This window comes from Callospermophilus lateralis, chromosome 16, assembly GCF_048772815.1.
Source record: "Callospermophilus lateralis isolate mCalLat2 chromosome 16, mCalLat2.hap1, whole genome shotgun sequence".
Classification (NCBI taxonomy): Eukaryota; Metazoa; Chordata; class Mammalia; order Rodentia; family Sciuridae; genus Callospermophilus; species Callospermophilus lateralis.
This window is the reverse complement of record NC_135320.1, coordinates 71,437,591-71,458,764: the sequence shown is the minus strand read 5'-3', so window position 1 is coordinate 71,458,764 and position 21,174 is coordinate 71,437,591. Positions and strand designations below refer to the sequence as shown.

At 40.1% G+C, this 21,174-nt stretch overlaps 1 protein-coding gene and 1 non-coding gene across 3 annotated transcripts in view; both read left to right on the top strand.

The window, feature by feature from the left end:
- Window positions 1–21,174, top strand: part of Samd12 (sterile alpha motif domain containing 12) — a 373,220-nt gene that overhangs the window by 61,340 nt on the left and 290,706 nt on the right. The gene's annotated exons all lie outside the window — the stretch shown is intronic.
- Trnat-ugu (transfer RNA threonine (anticodon UGU)) lies at window positions 15,106–15,181 on the top strand. The gene has a single exon. It is a non-coding gene; the product is annotated as a tRNA-Thr (tRNA).

Genomic DNA, 21,174 nt, shown 5'->3' with positions numbered 1-21,174 from the left:
TCACCAGTTGGAAAAAGTAAGTCATTGAGATGCCTGAAATATTGTGGCTGTGATGTCAACCAGGGAGTCTTGATGTGTCACGTGAGTCCTGAAAATGCCACATTGCCTTCTGAAACTTTCTATTCAATTCATTATGGCCTTCCCAGAAATTCTAGAAGGATACCTGGGTGCCATTTTCAGTTTCAGAATGTAAAATGAGGACTGTTGATCCTTAGGATTATTAAAAAAAAAAAACATACTCTAAGTGGAATTGTTTTCCGTTTAAAACTTGAACATATCCTTACAGAGTGACTGGCAGATAGATTTCTGTTCCCTGCATTTTGAGATCATAGATGAGTCCTAAGAGAGAAGACTTCACGTCTAAATTCTCTGTCTTTTGCTCTGAGCTTGGTCCATAAGTATTTTGTCCTCACATTTTTCAGTTCCCCATCCTTGGGATGTGACTTCAGTCTTTTCTTTTTTCTAAACCAGATCAGTGGAACATCACTAATTACTACGATACTCACTGGAAACCATCAAGCCTGGGAACTATACCTAAAGCATCATTTTAAAAATCACTTTACTCAAGAGATGGGTTGACACACTGCTCAAAGACCCAGTCATGGCCCTCACCCATTCCCATGCTACCGAGAACAAGGGGCTTCATGGGTCATGTAGTAAACACTTAGTCATGGTTCGTCTCTCTGCTTAGCAAGTGTCGTGATAAGCATTCAACACATCCAGGAGCTGATCTGCACTTCATCCATACTTTCAGTCTTTTAAGGGAAATGGGGAAATTTAGGATATGCTGATTTCCAGAGAAGAAGACTTCCTATTTAAATTTTATTTCATTAATATTTTTGAATGTTGACTTGGCTGTCCCTAAGAGCTGTAGAATTCATTCCCTTGTCACTCACTGTGTGTGGTGGCTCTGTGACAGCATGCAGGAAGACAAGCCTGCTACTGCGCATCAATAATGCAAAGTGAGCCCTAGAAGAAATCCTGCTGGCTTCATTATGGAGGGGGAGGAAGAGGAGGAATGTGCAGTTTTAGGGAAATGAGATTTGTGTGTTTTTTCTGGCACCCACTCAAAAAGAGAAAAATACCGTTTGCAAACTGTGAAACTTGGGTAGGAGTGTTTTAGTTATTTTGTTTTTGTTTAAATCACAAAACAAAGAATGGAAATCAAGTGTAAAGATAAACAACATCAGGAAAAGAATTCTTCAGTATGTGCCCTGGAAAGGTTTTCATGGAAACTAATTTATAATTAATTGATTTGATGAGGTGTCCTGTGTGGGACTCGATTTGCTTTGTTCTCACATTTGTTGTGTTAACAAACAACAGATGAATATTAGCTCTTTCTGTAGATGAATTATTATTTTCCTTTCTTTTCTGTTCAGACACCTACTGGATCTTCTCTAGGTGTAAGCCTCTCTCCCCTAAAAGCACAAGCATGGAAATGTGTGGTATTAGTCAGAATTCTACAGAGAAACAGCACCAATGGAATACCTAGGGTCAGTTTACCTATGTGTAGAGAGACTGATTAATTAAGGAACTGGCTCATATGATTTGAGGGCTGGCAAGTCTGCAATCCATAGGCCAGTCCTGCAAGCTGAAAACTCAGGCAAGATTTCTATGTTGTACTCTCAAAGCAGAATTATTTTTGGGGAAATACTCATGTTTTGCATTTCAGGGTTTCAACTAATTGGGTAAGACCCACCTACATTATGAAAGTAATCTGCTTTACATATTACATATAGGTAGCTGATTGTGGATATTAAAAATAAATAAACAAACCTTCACAGTAATATCAAAACTAGTGTTTGACCAAACAAGTTGGCACCCTAATCTAGTCAATTTGGTACAATAAATTACCCATTGCATATGGCATACTTTGAATTTTTTTTCAAGATACAGTAATTGTGACCATATTGCAAATTATTAGGAAACTAAGAAGGAGAAAAAAGTAATACATCTATTACCCCACAGAGCATGTTTTGTTTTCTTCCAGTCTTTTTAATAAAAAGAGTATATTTTAAAGTATCTTGAAAATATTTGCAATAGTCCTTTAAATGTTAGAAAGCTCTTATTTTTCTCCCGTATGTGACCTATTTGTCAGAGCAAAAACACTAAAATGGGAGCTTGGGGCTCTGGATGTTTGTCCAATGTCTACAACTCTCCAGTTTCATTACTTGAGAAAGAAATAGGATCCTCTGGAGCTGATTTCCTTTGTTGTGACTAGTTTGACTGATAATCTCCAATGACCTTTTCAGCTTGAATATTTTATTAGTGCAAGATTTCTTCAAGTGGGTTGCATGCACCGTTCTATCACTCTGTCTTCAAAGGTGGCAGACAGATGAACGGTGCTTGATGGAATAATTTAATATTTTATTATATATTTGAATAGAATGTAATTAGCACACCAAATGTGTGCTAATGTCCTGGCTGTTGTTACTTAGGACAAGAAAAAAACTAAAAAAGAGACTAATTTTAAAGAAAACCATTCAGAAAGCACATGTCTTCAATTTGATACTAGAAATGACCAAAGCTTGGGGCATGTAACACAGTCATCTGTGACTTTAACTCAGTGTGCTCTCATGCTCCTTTCCAAGAAATGCATAAAGACTGATTCTTCTTAGCAGAGAGTAGTGTAGATTATTGTTGGTTCAATATTTTGTTCAACCTGCATTGTGTACAGTCATGTGCTAAGTACTATGCCAGGTTCCAAAATCCTCGGGTGAATGGGGTGTACATTTAGTCTATGTAGTTTACTGTCTAGCGGGGCATCAGAAATGTAGATTTATTACATCCCAGTATTATATAGATAGTAATAGATGTATTAGGGACAAGACCAGGGATAGCACAGAAGAGAGAGACTAACTCTACCTTGGGGACACCAGGAAAAGCGTCACTGAAGTTATTCTTTTTTTGGGGGGCGGGTAGGGAGAAATGCCAAGGATCGAACTCAGGGGCACTCAAACACTGAGCCACATCCCCAGACCTATTTTGTATTCTATTTACAGACAGGGTCTCACCGAGTTGCTTAGCACTTGGCTTTTGCTGAGGCTGGCTTTGAACTCTGAATCCTCTTGCCTCTCAGCCTCCTGAGCTGCTGAAGTCATTCTTAATCTGACCAACAAATTAGGGATGGGCCTTTCTAGGCCCAAGGAATAGTATGTCAGAGTTTCTTCAAACTCCTGGATGCTTTCTAATAGGTAGGGGTGCATATGTGTGTGCATGCGCACAAGGAAATGCCTGAAGACTGTGCTGGTTTTGACTTCTGTCCCTGGTCCCAGTTTGAGCTAATCTTTCAGTATTTACAGATTAAATTCTGGTGTATTTGCCATCTCTGTACTTACCTGTTACTTGGCCTGGGGCTTTTATTTCTTTGCTCTTTAAATGAGTCTCAAGCAAAAGTCTGCATATCTGATGAACATTTTTTTTTTCAATATGGCTTTTTGATTGGTTTTGTGTTAAAAAATAATTTTCAAAGATCTCGGACAATGAAAAACTTTGTATCAGTAATTAAACGCGTGAGTTTGGTTTTGTGTTTGCTAGGAGCCTACTGTAAAGCAAACCAATGTGGCCTTCTGTTCTGTTCCAGGCGCCAAGAGCTGACTGGGCTGGGTTCCCACGGAGTCTGTGTAATGCTCCTTCTGTCCCACCCCATGCTGCAGATCTGCTGAGGCTGACATCATCACCTTGAATAATAAAGCTTCCCAAATGTTGCAAGTTGAGCTGCCCAAATGGAGGGCTGGGAGTTGGGGTGGTACAGAGGGACTTGCCAGTTAGTTCAACATTGTCATTTTATCTGCCTGCTTAAAAAAAAAAAAAAAATCCTCTGTAGAAATATCTCATTGTAATTAAGAGAGATTACTCATTTAAATTTGAAGTATTTTATAGGGCTAATTTATTGCTCCACTGCCACCTGCCCTACAAGCAGATCAATTCATCTGACTGCTTGACAGTCCGGTGGTTCAAGTTTGCTTTCCCTCCCCGGGGGGCCTCAGCTGGACACCTTGGGAGCTGGTGGGAAGCCTGTGGACAAAGTCAGGGTAGGCTGCCAGGAATGATGGCAGTGTGATTTCTGGTGGAGAGCAGAAGATTGCAAAGCTTGATAGTGAAATGCCACCATGGTGAGTGGCATTTCACTATCAAGTCAAAAAGTGTTCCTACCTCAACACAGCTTGCAGCTCTGGGAAGGAACTGGGAATAACAGCTACCAGGTGTGAGAAGAGGGAGGCACAGAGCACTATCAGAAAACATCATGTGGAACTAAGTGATCCTCAGCTTATCAGGGGAGGCTTCTGGAGAACTCCCCACACTCCACTTTTTGACTTGATAGTGAAATGCCACTCACCATTGTTCAGGTCTCAGAGGCTGTTCATTGGTCCAGCAGCCTCCCCTGATAATTGACTGTGGTGGAAACTTGAGTTATGTTAACTATACCTCATTAATGCAAAGATATATATTTTTTCTTTAACTTTTTAACATTTCTGAAACTGGGAGGCAGTATATGTTTGCTAACATATCATGATTTAATCTGCAGTGGGTTTTTTTTGGGGGGGGGAATGCATCAGGAAACATTGAAATTCTATCACTTTGGACCAACAATTTGAGGTCTAAAGGAAGCAGTAACTGTCATTGCTCACTTCTGACAGTTACTCATGAACAAATACCTGGGTTATTTGTTTAAAAATATGTGTGTGGGCTGGGGATATAGCTCAGTGGTAGAGTGCTTGCCTTGCCCTGGGTTCAATCCCCAGCAGCAGCAGCAGCAGCAGCAGCAGCAGCATCATTATCATCATCATCATATATGTTCATGTTTATATGGGATATATGTGCATGTACACATACAAACATATCATTTTGGGCCTTATCTCTGGTCTGCTGATCTATAACTAGAGCCTGGGCATCTGCATTTTCTCAGTTGCTCTCCAGGGTTCTGCTGCAGTTAGCTAGAGACGTTTTGAGAACCCATGCCTTCATTCATCTGCAGTTGCCTTCAACACTTCCAGCCACTACTTGACCTTTATCTATTTAGTTTCTTCTCTCTTCTTTCAAGGTGGAAGCACCTACCACAATCCCTGGCACAAGGTTTGTTCTCAATAAGTCTAACTTCTTTCCCTCTTAATGTTTCCTAGTTAGCAGATGAATAGAATGTGCAGGGGGCAGAGTCAGAGGCATGTGGAGGAAGGAGGGCTCTAGTGGGATGACAGCCGCTGACCCGGGCCACAGCCAAGTCCCTAGCAAAGAAGGAGACTGAAGCAGGAGGAGGAAGCCAAACCCTTATGCTCTTGGCTCTGGGCTGTCTCTGTTCCCTGCTGCCCTTCTCACCTTGATTCTCTACAGTCGGCAGCAGGTCCTTTAGTTTCAGTTAGATTTCCAAGACTTATTAAGGCTTGGGCGGAATTCCCAGAGCACCTCTGTACCATCTTAGACTGATTTGCAGTTCCCACCATTTCGAAGGTCATGTGCTTAGAACACCCAGCGTTTATGAAGCCCTGGGATCACACTGTTCTTGACTATAGGACAGTATGACTCCTACCCTGGAAACACTGCCTCTGTGCACTTTCCTCCTTAGCTAGGCCTTAACTGTTATATTTGCTTGGCCCTACAGTTTGTCTTTCAGGCCTTCAGCACCCTGTCCTGATGGTCTTCATGGGAGATTAATTCCCTTAATCAAGTCTGGAAAGAAAAAGTAGGGATTCCTCTCTGTTTCTGGTTTTCTTAGGTCTTCCCATTTGACAGGCATCTGGTCAGATGTACCTCTAGACTTTGCATTGCGAGTGTTTTGCACTTAAACTATTGTACTGTATTGTAAAAGTGAAGGATGACCTATTTTTGTGTCCCCACATGTCTAGCACATAGGATGATTAAATGTTTGTGGTATTTAGTTGAATATATGGCTGGGAAGAGGTGGCAACATATATGCCCCCTTGGAGAAGAATTTATAGACTAGCTCCGACCATGGAGAGCTTCAGTTTGTGGGTGGTGAGGAACAGATGGGATGGGGAACAGATAGTAAAAGACCTAGAATACCAGACCCAAGACTTCAGACTCTGTGTGTGTATACAGAGGCTGCAGAAGATTTTTCTTAACAGGAGAGTTATGGGGTGAAAATGATATTTCAGTAAGATTAATTCAGCCCCAGTGGCTTGGCATGCAGAGATGCTAGAGATCAGGGGATGATGGATGAATATGAAGACCACTCCAAAAATTCATAAATGCCTAACATTCTGAGTGGTATCAGAAGGGATGGGGAAGGAAGGAACAGATGCAAAAATATGTTCTGAAAGAAAAGTCTATGTGGCCGAGAGGTGTGGAGTCGCAATCCTTGAGGTTTCCACAGTGAGCAATACCCATGTGGGAGAGGGGAGCTGTTTGCTCACGTGAAGGTTTTGAATGAAGGGAAATACCAGCTGGCCATTAGAGGCTCAGAATGAGAGACCTGGAGATGCTCAGTAGTAGAGATAAAGTGGTCTGGAAGTTGGACACCAAGAGGTATAGTTGGCATCATGAGTGTAGTAATGGAACTAGATTCTGGAAATGCCCAGATTGATTAAGAAGGGGTCAAGCAGGGATTCTCCAGGGTCTTAGGCATGGAAATGACCTTTCAAAGGTCCCTGCCTCTTTAGCATTTGGGGACATGATGGGAACTAGGCTTATATAAAAAGACTCCCCCCTTTTCATTCTTGGGTAATTTAATTCTTTCTTTTTTCCCCCATCTTTTCCCTTTTTTCATCCTTTTCTGTCTTTTCCTCTTTTCATTCTTCCCTCCCTTCTTCCCTCCTTCGCTTCTTCCAGTTCTCTTTTTTCTGTCTTGTCTTCCTTTTTCCTACACTCATGCAAAGATGCCTGGATGTTTAGCTGGAAAGTAGGGCTAACCTTGGATGTGAGCAGGGAGGGGAGACAGAAGAATGTAGACAACCTTGGGAAGTCCGTGGTTCTGTGTTTTTATATTACACACAAGACTACTTTGTCCCTCAAGGGCAAATTATTCCTCATAATAGAAATAAAATGTGTTTTGTTAAATGGTGTTTACAGGCAGCCTATCATTACCTAAATGTGCATGGGCTTGGAAATTAACTTTCACTTGGATCTAGTTATAAGTAATCTCATAAAAGTGATTGTCATAAAATTGTCTTCTTGTTCTCTAGTTTCCTAGTTCTGGAAGGTCTGGGATAATTCCCTTGTGTTCCTATGCAGAGAGGAGGGGAGTTGAAATGAGAGAGCTTCCTCGCTCCAATTGCCCTTAGAACCGCATTCCCTTAGAAACCAGACTTTGAAAGGTAGATCAAAGATTGTACACTTTCTTCACTGCAATATTTTAAGTATTAATTCATATTTGTAGCAAATATTGTTAGCTCACGGATATTTAAATTTATGTCTTAAACATACTGAATTATTCACAAAGTGATTTAATTTTTAAAAACAAATACTTAGAAAATGAGTAGAAATGTGTCTGTTTTCCCACTGAGAATGAAATGATCTAATCATCTTTAAACATCTCATGGAAAGAACTTGTTTTTTTGGTGCTCTTTTCTTGCTATTTTTTTTTTTATTCTGCTATTGTCTGGAAGTCCCTGGCGGTTATTTTTCTATCTAGGCAGTGTAGTCTATTTCTCATTGGCTTAGTAGTACTTTCTTATGGCATGGAGGAAGATGGACTGCCTTTCAGTGGACATATGTCTGCTATCTACGATTGCCTACTCTCCTCAACTTTCTCTGGTTTACCCTCAGTTAGATAATTGGCATGGTTCTCTTTCAAGAATCAAAATACCAGAATTACTGGGGGTTAGCCCATTAATCATCTTGATTACTTAGTGTGTTTGTGTGTTTTGTCAGTTTCTTAAACAAATGTGTATGTTTCATCATGGGGTAAATGAAAAATTCTTAATATTATGAAATTTTTCTATATGGAATTTGAATCTAGTTGCACCTCAAGTAATAGCTTAGAACAGCAAGCTGTTACTAAAAGGTCAATCCTGCCTCTTTCTGCTGCCTATTTTACAAATAAAGTTTTATTTGTACACAATCAAATATGCTCATTTACATAAGTCTGTAATTATCTTTACAATCCAATGGCAGGTTTGAATAGTTTTGACAGAGATCGTCTGTGCCTCAAAGTCTGAAATGTTTACCCTTGGGTCCTTTACAGATGAAGTATGCTTGATTCCTTGCACTGCATGTAAGTCAGCTGATAATCAAAGACTTGACTACATTCTCATGGATAGGAAGTTTCAGATTGGCTTCAAAGGCTTATAAAATCTTTTCTGTCTTTTTGGAAGAGGTGAGCCTTAGAAACAAAAAGATGCACATTTTTGCCAACTTCTAAGACTTTGGACAGTGTCTTAAACTCAAAATCTTAGATTACTTATCAGAAAAGTGAGCTTACTAGCTGTGTACTTCCTGGGTTATACGAATTTAATAAGCTAACATACATGTAGTAAACATAGCTCAGTGTGGTAGATTTTCTGGGTTGGTTTATTCTCTGTAAAAGATCCTTGTAACTCCAGGCTTTTGTATTTCTATAGTTGAGATTGAAGATCTTGTTTTCCTTGCCTGCATCCTTTCAGCTTCTCAAAAAGGATCCCAATTGGCCTTACTCAGGTCATGTGCCCATCTCTGGACCAATGGTGGTCCTCCCAGAATCCTGGGACCTGACAGAGGGACATTTCCCATCAAAAAGGAATTAAGCCAAAAAGTGACGTTCACAGCCCTATTCTTACCTTGCTTTGTCTGTATCACTAGAATTTTTTTTTTTTTACCCAGTTTTTGCACATATTATAGCTTGAGACAAAATTTTTCAAGGGTTGAGGCTTAGAGCACACAAAGATATGTTTTACCTAGCCAACTGCACTGGTACAGGCTTAAGGAGCAGAAAGGTCCCTAGTTTCAGCTTCTGTAGCAGCAACAGCAACCATTTATTGAGTTTCTCTGATGTTTAGAATTCTGTGAAAAAAGACAGTCTCTGAGGCTCTTCATTTTCCATCTTCCTTGGCAAATAGTGGGGATGAGTTTCACATAGCTAACATACCCTGCATGCACACCCAGGTTTGACAAAATTCCCTGCATGCTGGTTATATCAGATTTCCCTTGCACTAAGAAAGCATTCAGAGATGCAAGTGAGATTGACATTGCCCATGACCTTGAATCTACTCAGGAAAAAAAAAAAAAGCATAGTAAAGTGCTAGCCAACTTTAGCAATTTATTATAATTAAAAAATTACTAATGGCATAGCTCATCATCTGTCATAGTACACTGTAGACCTGTGTCGTGGCAGTTTAAAACCACTACCCTGGAAGAACTTGGAATCACCTTAGGTGACAGGTGTATAAGATGAGTGATTGTACAGGTAGCATAGGGGTTCCTGAAAAATGGAGCTGGCATCTGGAAGAGTTGAGAATGTAAGACACCTCAGATAGGAGTCTTGTGTTTATGGACCTGTATGAGTCAATAAATCTCTGGTTAAAAGAAGCAGAAATCGCTGTCATTTAGCTTAAGCAAAAAAAGAAACCATTTCAAGGATGGAGTGGTATCTTATAGTTCTCAGTCACCTAAAATAACATCTGGCACATACTAGGTGCACTGTAAATATTTATTGAATAAATGCATGATCCCAACCAGAATGTCATGGAAACCCATTCCATATTCTGTCTACAGCTCTCGCCTTTCTCAGTATAGACATCCTTTCCCCCTTTTCTTTCCTGCAGTTAGTTTCTCTGTTTCCCAGGCTATGTGGCAGTAAATGACCACTCACAGCTCCTGAGCTTACAAAATCTTTTTTTAGCCTTGTGATGCAGTTGACTTGACTCCCTCATCCTAACCTTAAATTCTAAGAGAAAGAGAATGTGATGGGTCCAGTGTGAGTTATTGTTGCAGCTTTGGGAAATCACCTGTGACACAAGGTGGACAGTGGATTTTCTCTAATGCTCTGTAGTTCTGGGGTAGGGGTAGGGGGAGCATTCCCAGATGCCAAGAAATTCATTATAAACTGGGAAGGCAACCAAAGTGTCTACTCTGAGTCCCATTAGGTAGGTGAGATAAAAAATACCAAAGCATCTTCCATGTAACATGCAGTGGGACAGGATTTCCTGGGGACTGGTGGTCAAAGCTGGATACTTCAGCCTCATGATTTTGAGTAGAAGGTCAATGCTGCTCTTCTTCTCTGGTTATTATCAGTTAGACTTGATGCTAAACCAGAAAACATAGAATTGCCATTTGAGAAAGTGTCAATTTGAGACATCCTCATTTTCACGATAGCAGCTAGTTGGTGCTGAATAATAATGGAATTCTATTTCTGGACTTCGTGATTCCATCTCTGAGCAAATGCAGAGCAGATCTTGGCAGGTATGTCTATATATGATCAGCAATGCCGAGGCACTCCTTGCTACTAACACAAGTTTTTGAGATGTTTGCACTGAGTTTATTAATGTTTTAATGTGGAATGGATCATGCCTCCTGAGAGGTGGCTTGGTTTGGTAGAAAGTCTCATTAGGCTTATAGTCTTGTTAGGCCATTTGCTACCTCTCAATATCAAATTCCTTAACCTTTCTGAGTTTTAGTTTTGTCTTTTGCAAAATGGAGATAATAACATTTGGGTAGGAAAAAAAAAGAAAATATTAATTTATATCTCCCTTTAGGCTACATATATATATGTATATGTGTGTGTGTGTGTGTGTGTGTGTGTATATATATATATGTGTGTGTGTGTGTGTGTGTGTGTGTGTGTGTGTGTGTGTGTGTATTTGTGTGTGTGGGGGGTGTGTGTGTAATTCCATGTGGGTTAACAATCTAATATGCTAAAACAAATCTTTAACATTTTAGAAAGTAACATAGGAGAAAGACTTTATTAGCATCACAACATTAAGTATTTCTAAATATAAAAACGTGTTGTAAACAGTTAAACATAGGTGACAACATGGGAGAAGATATTTGTGACATATAGCAGGCATTGAATTAATGTCTATGACATATTCAGTAAAATCACTGACTAAACAAACTCAGATTAATAGAATAAAGGACTAAATAGGCAATTCAGAGATGAAATTTTATGTTACAGTAAACTTATAAAATGTTTCGACTTAATTTTAATCAAAGAAATTTATTTTTAAATGGGATTACTTTGCATACAATTAGAAAATACTTAAAAACATTAAAATATCTGGTATTGACACATAATGTGGGAAATATTAATTTGCTTCTTTTGAAACACAAATTATTTTTAAACATTATTATTTTGAAGATAAAGTATTAACTGCATGACACTTCAGAAAGGGCTTGGCACCTAATGAGTCCTTGATACATATTAGTGTGTTTCTTTAATTCTGTGCTAGAATGGATAAGCATTGATGAATTAAGAAACTTTCAGTTAGTACCCACTGTGCATTCTGGGAAGAACTAGACCTTCCATTATATCTCTGAAGATAACATAGATACACACTTGGAGTATGAATTTACAAACAGAAATTATTTTACATTATATGAATAGTACCAATAAAAATTACTGGGTAATTGGCAAAGGCATAGGTTGGGTGCTGCATTACTGAGGACTGTGAGGTCATGTTGTCTCTTAGAATTGTGCAGGCCTATTCTGTTTAACCATGTATAGCCAGCTGCCTGGTGAGGTTATAGATGACCAGCAAGGTGGTCACCCAAAGAACCAGTCATGGGAAAGTTGGAATTTAAATTAATGATTGGTCAGGAGGCTGAGGCAGGAGGATCATGAATTCAAAGCCAGCCTCAGCAATGGCAGGGCACTAAGCAACTCAGTGAGACCTGTCTCTAAATTAAATACAAAATAGGGGTGGAGATATGGCTCAGTGGTTCAATACCCCTGAGTTCAATCCCTGATACCCCCCAAAATAAAAATAAAATAAAATGATGATTGAGAATGGGGAAAATTTGAGTGAGAAGAGAGAAAAGAGTGAGATATTTATTCTTAGGGTTGGATGGGAATAGTGAAGGTTGATAAAACAAAGTACTAGAATTAGTAAAGGCTTAATTCATGATAAATACACAAAAATAAATAACTTTCCCTCTCTATTAGCAAAATGACCTAGAAATAGAAATAAGAAAATACTGTGTGCATAGTTGGTACTTTACCTGCATGCTGTGGGGAACAGATGTGGGGTACTAATTCTGGAAGAAATACAATCAGGTTTGCATTTCAAAAAGGATGCTTTGGCAGCTCTGAAAAGAATAGTTTGGAGTGTTGATACTGGAAGCAAAGATCAATTATGAGGCTTCTGCAATGATCCAGGCAGAGATCATGTGGCTTCAATCCATGGCAGTGGCCCTGAGAAGTAAATGGCAGGATCTAAGATATCAAGTTAGAGAATAAAGAAGGGTTCAAATTAGCTGATTGGAAAGGAGAGAAAAGGAAGGGTTGCAGGTGAGTAAGCCTGGGTCAAGAGCCTGCATGAACAGGCTCTTGTCCAATGGCTAGGATTGCAGGACAAAGCAACTTGCATATGACATGTGTGGTGTGTGTGTGCGGGGGAGGTGTTCAGCAGGACATGTGTTATGTACAAAGCATGTAGGTATTCAGCAGGCAGGGGATTATACATATTCCAAACTGCCTTCAAGGAAAACATTTGATTGTGTTTGCAGGTTTGTTTGACATTCTCAGTGCAATCACTGGACCAATGTTTCTTTCCATAGGAAACTAATTCTTAAATGAATAGTTTGCAGAATGTTTCCCTTCCAGCTCCCTGGATCAATATACCTCCTTTCTCTCCTTTGCCCGGTACTTAAGAAGGCATATATCAAGGATCATTTGCCCTTTGGCCTCTAATTGTCTTTGACCTTGATCTAACATTCAGGCTCCTCTTGGCAGTCTTTATTCCAGGCTTAGCTACCCTGCACCTTCTGGCAACTGCTCCTTCACCTTATCCCTTTCAGCCTGGGGGTCTGAACGATCTCTGCCTAGTGCCCCATTTTACTTTTTTTGCCAGCAACTTTCTAAATAGTTTCTTTATTAAATTCCTCTTAATCACCCCGTTTGATGGTCCCTTTCCTGCTTATGAACACGGGCAGTACCAAAATCACCTGGGAAGCCTACTTAAAATACAGATCCCTGGGCTCCATCCTAGAGCTGCCAAAACAGAATTTCTAGGGGTGATACCAAAGACTACAGCTTATTAATGTCTCAGGTGATTCTGATCAGTAGCCAGTAGGGGAGCTTTTCCTGGTTTCTTGTGATGCTTCTGAGGCTCGTTAATATCATGAGCCAGATGGAGATTGAACAGCCCTGCCATTTGCTGTTGTGTGACCTTTGGCAAAATTATTTAGCTGTCTAAACCTCAGGTTCCATAAATGCAAAGGGAGTTAATAGTTTCTACCTCATATTGTTGTTCAAAGGCTTAAATGAGAAAATCCATGTAAAACAGCAGGATGCTGATGAGCTTCCAGAAAGTGTTATTTATTATCTATTGATAGTATCCGTTCAATCTCCACATAGTCACTCGAATGTTGCCAGCCTAGGACAAAGAAGAATTCTTTGTCCCTTGGTCTTGTGAAGGACATAGAGAAGTAAAACAATTACAATAAAATGCAATTAGATGCTTCAGTATTTTTAAACTTCTAAATTAGGAACTTTCATAAATATCAGCAAAGTTGGTGGGCCTAAGTGAATAGAGGTGTTTTCTTATGAAAACTGCTTTGCCACTACAGAGGAGGTTGGGAGAAGGTTAGAAACACTGTAAGATGTCACATTTCAAGCCTTTCCAACTGTTAAAGGAGGCAAGGACAAGTTTCAGTCATAGGTATTAGCTTACAGGATACATGGAATGGGAAATTGTGGAATCACTGGGACAGGGCACCATTTGGAATGGTAAGAACACAACGTTAAAAATACCTAATGAATTTTGGGGTCACTCATTTTTTTCAACTGATATTTATTATGCTATGCCCTCGACATTGCCAAGGGCAAGGGGCACAGATGAGTGCAAAATACTACCTGTTTTGAAGCCTTGCACATTTTAGCAGGAGTTTTAGTCAATGAATAAACAAATGTGTGCTGAAATGGTAGTGATTGCCACGTAGAAGTAGTGCAAAGTGGGGGAAGAGGGAAGAGGCGTGCATGGCACAGTGGGTGGACCAGGGATAACGTAAAGTGGCCAGGGAAGGTCTTGCTAAAAAGCTAACGTTTGATCAGAGACCTGAAGGATATAGCCAGATAGACACCTTGAGCTGAGCTTGCTTGATGTTCTGGAGAAATAGCCAAGAGTCAATGTGGCTTCAGTGGAACAACCAAGAATGGCAGGAAACGAGATGAGGGGACTGCATCTCCTGTATAGGCTGAGAGGCCACTGGGAACATTTATGCCTTTATACTGAGGGAATAAAGCAACACTGTGCTGTGTTATAACCTGACTTAGCATTTATGAAGCCTCACTCTGGCTAATGTGTTGAAAATAGACTATCAGTTGCAAGAGAGAAGCAGGCATCCCACTTAGAAAACTATTAACCATCCCAGGGAGTGAGAGTGTTAGACCAGCCAGTGATGGTGCTGGGGAGGAGGAGAGGTTCGGATACTTACACACTTTGAAGGTAACGCCAATGTGTTTAGAAGATAGGTTGCTATGGGTGTGTACCCAAGGGATAAGGAGCAGTTAAGATTGACTCAGGGTTTTTGGCCTAAGCAATTAATTGGTAGATGATAGTTATTAACTGTGTGAAAGAACTTCAAGAGGAACAGAGCTGTCATATGAGGGTAGAAATCAGGAATTCTCTTCTACATATTTTTGTTGGAGATGTTGAGCAGACAGCTAAATAATCCTGAAGTTCGGGGTAGAAGTCCAAGTTGCAGGTAAAATCTTGGAGGGAATGACTTATGAATGGGTTTTAAAGCCTTGAGACCAATGGGTTCCCTGGGGAAGAGAGGAGATAGAGAAGAGCTGCAGGGACTGAATACTGGGACATCCTGTATTTAGAAACCAGGGAGATAAGAAGGAAAAGAAAATCTCTGAAGTGGGAGGTAAAGTGGTGAGTCACGTCCTGGGTGCTGAAACAAGTGTTTCTAGGAGGAACAGTAGAAATATGTGTGCCTCACGTGCTAAGGGGTAGCTGAGAATGATTCAGCAGTGTCACTGTGCTGGGGGTAAAAGGCCTGACAGATTGGGCTGGGGATATAGCTCAGTTGGTAGAGTGCTTGCCTTGTATGCACAAGGCCCTGGGTTCAATTCCCAGTACTGGCCTGCCTGACTCCCTCTAAAAGGCCTGACAGGTTTGGTTTAGGTTCAGGGTTCAGTAGAGAAAGGGCCAGTAGATCTGGAGAACAGAGCAAGGACAGGACCTTTTGCTCAAAAGAGGGGAGGGATAGAATGGGAACTGGAGCAGGACTTGGGCAGAGGCTGGATTTTTGTTGTTGTTGTTGTTGTTTTAAGTTGGGAAATGTAAAAAGATATTTGAATGCTGATGGAATAATCCCATAGAGAGGGAGAAATTGAGGACATGGGGAAGGAGTGGAAATGTGTTGGACGGTTTGATAGAAAGGAGTGCCCACAATTATAAAAGAGAAGGCAAAAGAAATGGGCCAGAGGCAAGAGAGGCAAGCCACAGCCAAGGTGGTGGGAGGATTAGGAAGCACTATTCTGACAGCTTCTCCCAGGTCTCAGAAGTAAGAAATGGAGTTTCTACTCAGGAGAGTGGGTGCTGAAGGGGCATGAGTGAGTGAGTGGATCAGGAACAAGCTGTGGAGACACTGGAACACTAAGCATTTTGAGTTACTGGCCCTGAAGTTCAAGGGAGGCCAGCTGAGTTGCATAGTGTTCTCTGAGCTCTTCCAGCTGTAGATACTGAATAAAGAGAGCTAGATTTGTGCAAGGTTGGGTTCACATACCAAGCATATATGTTGACAAAGTGAAGGAGAGGCAAAATATGCCCCATTCCATGAGCACTGGTTCACCTAGGATTACACACATGTTTTGCGAAGATAATGTGACAGCAATGTTGAGGGGGTGGGGCAGAGTGGACCTGTATACTATTGCACTAGGTGATGAGAGCCGACTTGTCATTGTGTCCATTTCAGCCACTCCAACATTGGTACCTACTTTCAAGTTTACCGACCATTCTGAGTCTGAACATGTCATTGGTACCTACTCTCGAGTTTTCAGACTAGTCCAAGTCTGAACGTCTTTTTGTCCACAAGCAATAAAAACTTCTATTCCACAATAGGTTGAGGAAATGCTCTGCCGCACCCCCTATAACTGTCTCCCCACAGACTTCAATAAACCATGTGCAGAGTCGTCAGTCTCTGAAAGGTTTGTAACTCCCAGAGCTCATTTTAAAACTTTTGTGCATGACATTGCACACATGTTGTGCATCCCTTCAGTTCGCCTGGGCCAACTATTTTCAGGTATAAAATATGTTTTATGAGTTAGATATATATCTAAAAAGTACATTTTGTAAAGCCCAATAAAATTGCATTTTCAGCTAGAGAAATATCAAATATTGCAATGACCCCAAAGGACCAAAACAGCCAGGAACATTGTGTATTTTATTAAGTAGAGAGATCTAAACAAAATCCATTGTGGATATGTATAAAACATCTTTACATCAGAATTATCTGTCTTACGGTCTCATTTTGGGATGGTCTTAACGGGGTTACTTGGTTATGTCCCCAGGAACAACTCCATGTCTTCTTTTTTCCTGTCTTATTAACTTGGGTAAATAAAGAGAAAACCATCTTTAACTGCTTTTCCATTAAACTGCATTGCATTTGTTGGATGCACTTCATGTCTGTTGATACATTAGTTTCTCAGTATAACAAATTGGGAAAGATAACGCTGATGAGTTTACAATTAAGTTGGTGATTAAATTCCTTAACCTTGAATTCTTATGAGCAGATTAAAAAATTCCCAGCAACTTTGTGAAAACTTGTCTCTTTTCTCGTGAAATGATTCTTGTCTGTTTCTTTTTGATAGGAATATCATTAAAGGTCATATTTGCTGATGAAATATGACCATTTAGTGTTTCATCTGTCTGGACATTCTTTCTTTTTTTTAAATTTAAATTTAGTTTGGTATATGAATTTCTTTTACATTGATATGCTAGTTTACAGTAAAAGAAAACATATAGCCCACCTGTGAAAATACAGGCTCTTGATGGCAAACTGCTGACAGCACAGACTAGAGTCCAGGAAGAATAATCAGGAAACCAAGTGGCTTATGCTCCTCTTCTGTGAGACTCATCAATAAGATGTCTAAAGACAATCACTTATATTTTTGCTTTTCCCAAATATCAAAAGGTCAGAGTGGCTCAATTTGCTGTTTCTTATACAAACTTTTTTTCATTGATTTAGAAAAAGAGAAGAGCAAAAAGATAGTAAAACTCCAATCAGCCTGAGAGAAAGGTTAAAGCCATTCTTTTTTATATCCATTCTGGGTAGTGATCCATAAAAAATAATTAGGACAAGGGTAAACCTATTATGTAGCACAGATTTGCCATCGGTCTCGTCAATCTGTATTTGCTCAGGCACTAAAGATCTGGTGGATCCTGTAAATTTATAATTCAAATGTATATTAAATATATGTATAAATGTCTCTTCCTTCATGCCATCTAGATGAAGCCTGTGAATGCCTGTTTCTTCACCTTCAGTCCCAACTAGCATCTTCATGCATGCTGATCGAAAAATTGTAGCATTTCCCCCTCCATTCTATTTTTTGCATTGACCAATTCTTCACACATTTCTGAACATCCATCATGCAGCTGTTATCTCTACCCAGCACTCACTGTCTGTCACATTTCCCTTGATCCTCCCTTTAAGCTAAGCTCCTTTAACACTGGCTGCCATGTCTCTTTCCTTCATCCCTCCGCTGAGCGGAGGTGGCTGAGCACAGGGTCCCTCACTCTCAGGTTCTGCCTATGTTTTGTGCAGGATTTTGTATTAGAGACCTGTCAGAGCTGGTCTGAAGGAGGGTGCATTTGAAATCGTTTCTCTTATTGAGAGATAAGTGCTCCCTGTCATTTATTCTTCCATTCTTGCTTTTACCTTTCACACTATTCCATATTTATCCGCCAGTTTCCTGCATATTTGACAATGCCGTTGCCGATAGTGTTATTCCACCAGATATGCACACGTAGGGCTGAAGTGACTGATGCATGACCTTCCATGCTTTCTATGCTTAATACGCACATTCAGGCTTCATCCAGGACCGTTTGGGACATGCTGATGATCCCTATCCGGGTCCTTATTTTCCATAATGGTAATAATAATAATACTAAGTGAGAAGGCCAAGAATTTATTAAGCTTCTGTTTTTCCCAGGTAATTAAATGTCATATCTCTGCAGTCGACTCATTTTGTTAGCATTTCAGCCAGATGAAAATATAGAAAAAAATGCAAAAGTGAAGCTTTCCTTCTTCGTGGTTGCAGGGGGATTTTTTTTCGCCTGTTCTTCCAAATTCCCATTGGATTACTCAATAGGGAACACAAACACATGACTGGAGGGTGAAAGAGGGGAGAGCATATGACAGCAAGAGACAGGATGCGCTAGAGCACATCATCCTAGAGCACATCATCAAATTCCATTTCACTTCAGGCTGTTGAGGCCACTCCTAACGGTTTGGTGGGCAGGGAGGGTAATTTCAGCAATAATTTGGGTGACATTAGGACTAACGTGCCTGGGACTAACGTGGCAGTGTCTAGATTTCATGGGTTTATTTTTCAAGTTATTATTTTTTACCCTTTTTATCCTCATACTAATAATGTGGAGAAAATTGACTGGTGTTAAGGGGCTCTTTCTGTCCCTGACAGTGGTAATGGTGATGTTTTGAAGTATCTCACACCCATGTCTTGTGATCTTTTGCCTGCCTGCCAGCTTAGACATTCCAGGTGCAAGAAGAATGTTCAGGTAGGCATCTAAATGATTTAAATTAGCTGCGTTTTCTGAAAAGGCAGAAATTTGAAGATAGCTATTTTTATACCTATTTTTCTTTTTTGTTTAAAGGTGGTGGTGTATTTCAGTTTATGATTGTCGTAAGGTAATTAAATCATTTGTCTAGCAATATATTTATCTAAGAGAAAAAAACATGCAAGTTATGCTAGGAACAAAGTCACACTCTGCTTCCTCAATTCCCCTCAGTTGTGTAGGGCCTTCCCTAGAGTATTCTCTACTGTGGGACCACAGACACCTCTTTCATATTCCTGACAATTACCTGAAATTATCAGCAATCATACAAGAGGCAATTATAACTTATGGAAGCACCAACATAATTATTACATTTTTTCAACACTGAACTTAAATGTACTCTAATAGCTTGAATAACAAACGATGTTGCTATGGCTTTATTAGTCAAATTATCTAGAATATACAGACTAGATGTAAAATCACTGTGTTTAGTTGTGACCAGTAAAAGCAAGTACTAATTTTAAAAGTATACAATTGGAGACAATCTATGGGCCTCTTTTTTCCTTATTTTAATTGCAACATGTCCCCAAAGGCCATCTCATGAAGCAGATGACCTTTAGATAAAGCTATGGCTGGTATGGGGGACCCATTTGATGGTGCATCAGCATCCCACAATGCAGAGACACAGTCATCAAATATTGTATGTTGCTGGGAAGGAATACCCATTGCATCTCTCTAAATCATCAAAATGAGTAAAACTGTGCTCCATATACTTTAGAGTAGACATAAATATATTACAGAACATTGATTAGAAAAGTAGCCCCAGAGGACTTTAAATTTCTCTGCAGAAGGAAGAACATGAGAACATCAGTCAGACCTGCATTGAGCGCTGGTGTAACTTAGGCTTACTTTTGAACTTTAACCATTTAGGTTCTTCTTTATTAATAATTAGTACATAAGTGCCTGGCAAATACATGACAGACAGATGTGCTCAGGAAATTGTAGCTCCTTATGTGTTGAATTTTGCTGGAGAGGCTCTGTTGAGCTTAGTGAGGGAAGCAGAGTTTTAACTTAGGGTGTGTGGAAAATCACAGATCTTTCAGAACTTGGGAAAGATTTCTGTCCACTGAGGATCTAAATGAGGAGGTTTCTAAATGGGTTTCTTTCATTCTCACATGATAGTCTTGTTTGCCGGCATAAAACCAGGGTGTCTGGTCTTGGGTCTCTAGCAACTATTGCCTTTTCCCCTGATGGTCATAGTTATCTGCATTTTCATGTCTCCCGCCTCTTAAGTGTAGCTGTGTCATGCAAAGCTGCCATCTGAAGCCCTTGGTTTTCACATTATTTTATAAAAACTCATACTTGTCACAAACGGGGAATGAATGCATGCAGTGTTCCAGTCCTGTTACCTGGTCAGAAGCCTCACCAAGACCTAGTGTATGTGTTGCTTGGAACAAACTTCCTTATGTCTTTTTCCCCAGGAGTTCAGAGGTGCTTGGTGTAATGGTCGCATCATAGGGTATGGAAAAAGCTTATTTTAAGGAATGTGATCACATAGAAAGTTCTGAGAAGGGTGACTGATCCTCAAGTGATTCCCTTTTACTCCTGGTTTAACATGATAAAAACTTATCATTTAGAAAATGTTAGGCAGGCATGCTTGAAATACAGAACTGTCTCAGTCAGCTTTTGCATTTCTGTAACCAATATAACTGACAGGTACAACTTAGAGGAGGAAAAATTTGGCTTATGGTTTCAGAAATTCAGTCCATGGTTGACCAAGTGCATACCTCTAGGCCCAAGGTGAGTCAGAACATCATAGTGGAAGGTTGTGGTAGAGGAAAACAGCTCAGGTCATGCCCATCAGGAAACTGAGGTAGAGCTCCGCTCACCTAGAACAAAATATTAACCTAAAGGCGCATTCCCAGTGGTCTAATTCCTCCAGCCATACCCTACCTGCCTACAATTATTGCCCACCTACACCATATCAGGGCTTAATCCACTAACTAGGTTACATCTCTCATTTATTTCACATTTGAAAATTCTTGCACAGTCTCACACATGAGATTTTGAGGACTACTTCACATCTAAATGATAACAAGAGCTAAAAATCAGTGAATCCTTTTTCTAGCCTTTTGGGCATCACGGCAGAGGGAGGGAAATTGGAAGAAGAGATGGGATAAAAGAGGCCGTTTTCTAATTTCTCAAGATACAAATCTTGGCACCATAGTCAATAGGATGTGGATTTTACCTGTGCAGGGATGTCTGCTTTGTCATTTCATCGTCACAGAGCTCTAGCTTTGAGGATGATGATTTTCCTGTGTCACCATTGAAAGGGGCCTCT